The following is a 6000-nucleotide window of genomic DNA, read 5'->3' on the forward strand; positions in this document are numbered from 1 at the left end:
TTAGGATATCAACACCCAGAAACAGAGCAATTCACTTGATAACTAAGTAGTTGTAACAAAAAACATTTTTTTATTGCCAAAGTAAGCCCAGGTTATTAGATGTCAAATGTAAACATAATAAATGGAGGAAACTCAGGATGTCAGACTCAGCATCTAAAGGTAATCATGGATGTAAATTCAGGAATATCCCTTGTTCATGACAGAATGATATCGCAGTGAGGGAAAGGAGCTAGACCAAATAATGTCAGGGACAGAATAAGCTGCAAGCGGATTTGGTAACAAAAAAACAAAGGACGAACTGACTGAAACAATGAGAGCAGATGCAATGGAAAATATTGGAGAAAAAGAAGAGATACACAACAACAACAATTTACACATAATAAGCACCTTTCATGCAATAAAGTGCCTGAAGGCATTTTACAGAAGATTATAAAACATAATGTCGCACTAGAGAAGGAATTATTTGTCAGGTGACAGAAAACTTGGTCAAACTTGTGAGTTTCTAAAAGAATCTTAAGGAAGGAAAGAAAGCTGAAGAGGTGAAGGATGGACTAAAATAATATGTAACTAATAAAGTCAGATTAAGTGAAATCACAGAAGGGAGTATGAGCATCTGGCAAAGTGGAGCAGGCGCCAGGAAGATGAAGACTGGTCCAGCAGGGATACAGACCATCTGTCGACAGGTAACTCACTGGGGGAAATCCTCAACCCATTCACTTCAAATGTGTTCTAATCAGTGTGTACTGAAGCCAGAACTGATCAAAACGCAGGTAAAGAATAAATCACATCAAGCAGAGAAACATTGAGAATCGGTGTCTCAGTTTAATATGGAACAGCAGGATGTGAGCCAACATTGCCACACTCCGCAAGGTGTTTACCCACCACACCTGTGGGACTGACTGAGAGGAGAGCAAGAACTTCCAGTTGTGCAGAAAGGTAACTGATAGAAGAGGCACTGTGGGCCATAACTGCCCTTAGTTTAAAAGTAGAGCTGGCAACATATAGATTGTTACAGTGTACACAGCCACAGAGACCACTGTGTGGGATTATGTCATCCTTGCTAATGTTCATATTAACCATGGATGCTGACAATTATGCATATCCCATTAAGTATTGCTTAAGAAAAGGACAAGCTGTCAGAACATTTTATCTTACACTTATCAGGATTAAATCACAAGAACACAAAATCTCAAAGGGAAAATCGATTTATAGTGTACAATTGGCTGCAGATTCATTCACAAATAGGCTCTTCTGTTGCCATGGAAGATACATCAAACCTTTATTTAAATTCTTACTCTATTCTCACTGAGTGCTCTGACCTTCCTTCCCTTCACCTTAACCTCCACTTCTTCAACCCTGTGCCCCCATACTAATCCATGCAATTATCCTGTTGACTATTCCCCCATCCAGCTCATTCCCTAGACTCCCTAGACTACTCCCTAGACTCCTTCTTGTTCACTCTGTAAAGAGACCATGTTTTCATTTTTGGGATTATGAACTGAAATGGAAGTTGGATAGCAATCATTGAACTACCAGACAGCACATTCCAAAAACTAACCATTGCATAAATAGATCTTTCTCTCAGTCTCTGCTTCTTTTATCAATCACCTTAAATCTTGCCCTCTGCTCATCAACCTGTTTAGCAGCGACAACAGTTTCTCTTGTTTTTCTCTATTTAAACCCTTAAACGAGCCAATTAAGTCATCTTCGTTTTCTTTAGGAGAGTTTATTCTTGGGGACAACAAGCTGACCTTTTCCCGTCTATCCATATAACTATATGGAGTAGCCCCCTACTGTAATTCTTATACACTCACGACTGTGTGGCCAAATTCTGCCCGACTCCATTTACAGGTTTGCTGATGACACCACCATTGTAGGTCAGGTCTCAAACAATGACGAGACAATATACAGGAAAAAGATTGAGTGCTTAGCGGCATTGTATAAAGACAACAATCTCTCTGTCAATGTCAATAAAATGACGGAGCTTGTCATTGGCTTCAGGGAGTGGAGTGGAGGGAACACCCCATCCACATCAATGGTGCTGAGCTGGACATGGTTGAGAATGTCAAATTCCCAGTAATTTGACCAAAAATCCACCAACAATCTGTCATGATCTGCTCATTTGGCATGATGGACAAGAAGGCACAATTTACTTTCTCAGGAGGCTAAAGAAATTTGGTATGACCACAAGGACTCTTTACTAATTTATACAGATATACCATAGAAAGCAATTCTGTAAGCATTCTATATGGCAACTGCTCTGCCCAGGACCATAAGTAACTATAGAGTTGTGAACACAGCCCAGTCCATCACACAAGCCAACCTTCCATCCATTGACTCCATCTATACTTCCTGCTGCCTCAGGAAGGTGACCAACATCATCAAAGACCACTCCCACCCTGGTTATACTCTCTTCTACCCTCTTCCATCAAGCAGAGGATATAAATGTTTGGAAATGCATACCAACCAATTCAGGAACAGCTTCTTCTCCACTGTTGTTAGACTTTTGAATAGACTTCTCAAATTTTAAATTTCATGTTGATCTCGTTCTTTGTGCACCTTCTCTGCAGCCGTAACATTGTACTCCTCACTCTGTTCTATTACATTAATACACTTTGAATGGGATGATTTGCTTGAACTGCACGCAAGATAAAATTTTTCATTGTATTTCGGTATATGACAATAATAAATCACCTCTACATTGACGAGACAGAGCGCCTTTTTTCAGAGCGCTTCAGACAACATCTCTGGGACACCCACACCAACCAACCCCACTGCCCCGTGGCTGAACATTTCAACTCCCTCTCCTACTCTGCCGAGGACATGCAGGTCCAGGGCCACCTCCATCTCCACTCCCTCACCACCCAACGCCTGGAGGAAGAACGCCTCATCTCCCGCCTTGGGACTTTTCACCCCCATGGCATCAATGTGGATTTCACTAGTTTCCTGCCCCCACTTTACCCCAGTTCCAACCTTCCAGCTCAGCACAGTCCTCATGACATGTTCTATTTGTCAATCTTCCTTCCCACCTATCCGATCCACCCTCCTCTCCAACTTATCACCTTTACCCCTTCCTTCATCCACCTATTGCACTCTCAGCTACCTTTCCCCCAGTCCCAACCCCCTCTCAGTTATCTCTCCACCCATTCCCGATGAAGGACTTTTGCCCAAAACGTCGATTTTCCTGCTTCCTGGATGCTGCCTGACCTGCTGTGCATTTCCAGCACCACTCTAATCTTGACTCATGTGCACTTGTGTTAAAACAAGTGTTTATGGTGGCAAAGCAGGTGCCAAACAGTTAGGCTGCTGTGTTGTGGATGGTGTTAATGAGTTCATGAGTGTTGATGGAGCTGCACCCACTCAGGCAAATGGGGAGTATTCCATCACATACCTCACAGATACCTTGCAGATAGTGAACAGGCTTTGGGAGTGAGAAGGTAAGTTATTCACTGCAGAATTCCCAGCCTCTGACTTCATTTTGTAGTTATTGTATTTACACAGCTGGTCCACTTAAGTTTCTGGACATTACTTCCCCCCATTAAAGCGAGAATTAACATCTCCTTTAATTACCACCAGACTGAACTCTGCTAATCACCCTCACTTGCCCCCCATTGAAATCCAACCCGTTCCAAATGTCAGTACCTGTACTGTACTATGAGTTGTTCAGTTGTTACTCCTACCTGCTGATATTCTCTGGCTCGCTCATTCCACCTGCACTTCAAATCCTTCTTCAGCTACATTTCCATTTTCTTATCCTTGTTACTTCAACCCAACTTTCCTGATACACTAACTCATCCCCTCAGTACCTCAATTTTAAAATCATAATTCTCATTTTTTCTCACGCATGTCACTACATATGTAAACTCCTTGGGACCTATAATTCCCTTGCTGTTCATTCAATTCTGGCCTTGTGTGTAGTCTACTCACTTTACACTGTCATTACTTGCAGGGTCAATGAGGGTCAACCAATCAGTACCCTTTCTTTCTACATTATTAGTACCTTTGAAATTTGGAATTCTTGCATTGGTGAGAGCAAGACAAAAAGCTTTGACAGTCTTTTGTTATCAATACTCAAGTTCTGAATTATCAAGTGATGATTTCTACCAAAAGTATTAACATTGGAGATCAGCAGGATGCTCACCATATTCTTTTTTAAAAACTGATCTGATCACACTTATTTATATTTGGAGCACATCAAAGCGGCAAGAATACTTAAAAATACAATGTCAACTTGGGAATAAAGATAATATGAAATCTTATTGCTTAAGCTTTGATTAACAAAAGCTTTTTGGACAAGTCTGTTATTTTCCAACACAATGTGACAATACCATGTGATTGATATTAGAATAAAATCATAGAAGCCCTACAGTATGTAAGCAGACTATTTGGCCCATTGAGTCCACACCAACCCTCCGAAGAACATCCCACCCCCTATCTTATCCAAGTAACCCTGCATTTCAAAACTAGATCAACTAAGGATCAACTTCTTCATGCGGAAGGTGGTGCGTGTATGGAATGACCGGTCAAAGGAAGTTGGAGGCTGGTCCATTTTAAAGGCACCTGGGTGGGTATATGAATAGGAGGGATATGGGCCAAATGCTGAATTTATTTAGGATATCTGGTCAGCATGGACAAGTTAGACTGAAGTGTCTGTTTCTATGCCATATATTTCTAGAACTCTTAATATACCACTGAAGTGTGAATTTCAATAAAGGACAAACCTGTATAATATTCTTCACATCTTTGAATCAGTAAACTTTCAACAGCAACTCTAAGAACCTCCTTCATAGGGGTTGCTCTGAATTCCTCCCTAACTCCTCCTTTGCCATGTCTGCATCAGTTCCCATTCCACATCCCTTTCTAACAACTAATTACCCATACCCCTGGTCAGACAAAAAACAGCTTTAATAATCAGGTTCATGAACAGGCAAAGACACTTAGAACATGCAGGAGTACAACCCTGAAAATGTGCTGTGCTGAAAGTTTCATTACTTGATGAATTCACTGCGCCTTAAAAATCATTGGCACATTCTTCAGGGCCTAGAAGTGGGAAGTGAACTGAACTGACGCAGGCAAGACCAAAATCTAGCCATCTTCCTGACCCTGCCTGAATTAAGTTTTGGTGGGAAGGTCCAAGATCCATCTTTCCACCCTGACTGCCATTTGAGGTATTTAAATGATAAATGACCACTGGTTAACCAGTGTGGGCAGATTGCCAGTTTAAGTGAGGGAAGGTGGTGGCCATAATAGCAAAGGTAGGTTCAGGTGAGTGGATCTCAGGAAGGGGATGGTCAGAGAGCCGAACCCTTTCCCTTGCTTCTGATTCCCCCAGCACCGCTTGGCCAAACCCAAACACAGCTTGAACTTGCTTTTGCCCTGGGCGATTCTTTATCCTGGGAGTGTTCCGAGGGAACCGGGGACACCTTGTCTGCAGTCTAACCAGGTTCAGCCACCACTGAGACTCCTTGGTCCAGGGCCCACTTTCTAATAGAAAACCTACTGGTTGCCAATCAGACACCCAGTTGCTGGAAGATCCCATAGGTTTTCTCAATTTAATAGGCTACAATTTTCCTTCCAGGGAACTCTCCCACTTTCAGACTTAGTCCAAAGATGGAAACATCCTGCTCGTTCTCTCAGTTACACCCAAATAAGGAAAATCATCATAATTTGAGTTAGAGACGTAAGAACCAATATAATCTGTGACACATATAAACTGTTCTGATGGAATGATCTTTCCCTTTATTTGATGTTTTTGATCTTCTAGCTCACAGTTTAATACAGCTCACAATACATTTCTTTATGACAGAACACCCAAACTTTTTCAAATATAAAAAGAGAAGACATTCTGTCCTTTGTATCTCTCCACACCAAACCTGTAGTAGAGCTGCGACAGCTTATTCTTGTTATCCATCAGTGAGATCAAAGATCGCAACCTGGTGCTAGCTACAAAACAGAACGTCATGGGTACCTTAGTGATTCAGTCGATGGGTGAATTGCTAA

The sequence above is a fragment of the Chiloscyllium plagiosum genome, chromosome 31 (assembly GCF_004010195.1).
Source record: "Chiloscyllium plagiosum isolate BGI_BamShark_2017 chromosome 31, ASM401019v2, whole genome shotgun sequence".
NCBI classification, from domain to species: Eukaryota; Metazoa; Chordata; class Chondrichthyes; order Orectolobiformes; family Hemiscylliidae; genus Chiloscyllium; species Chiloscyllium plagiosum.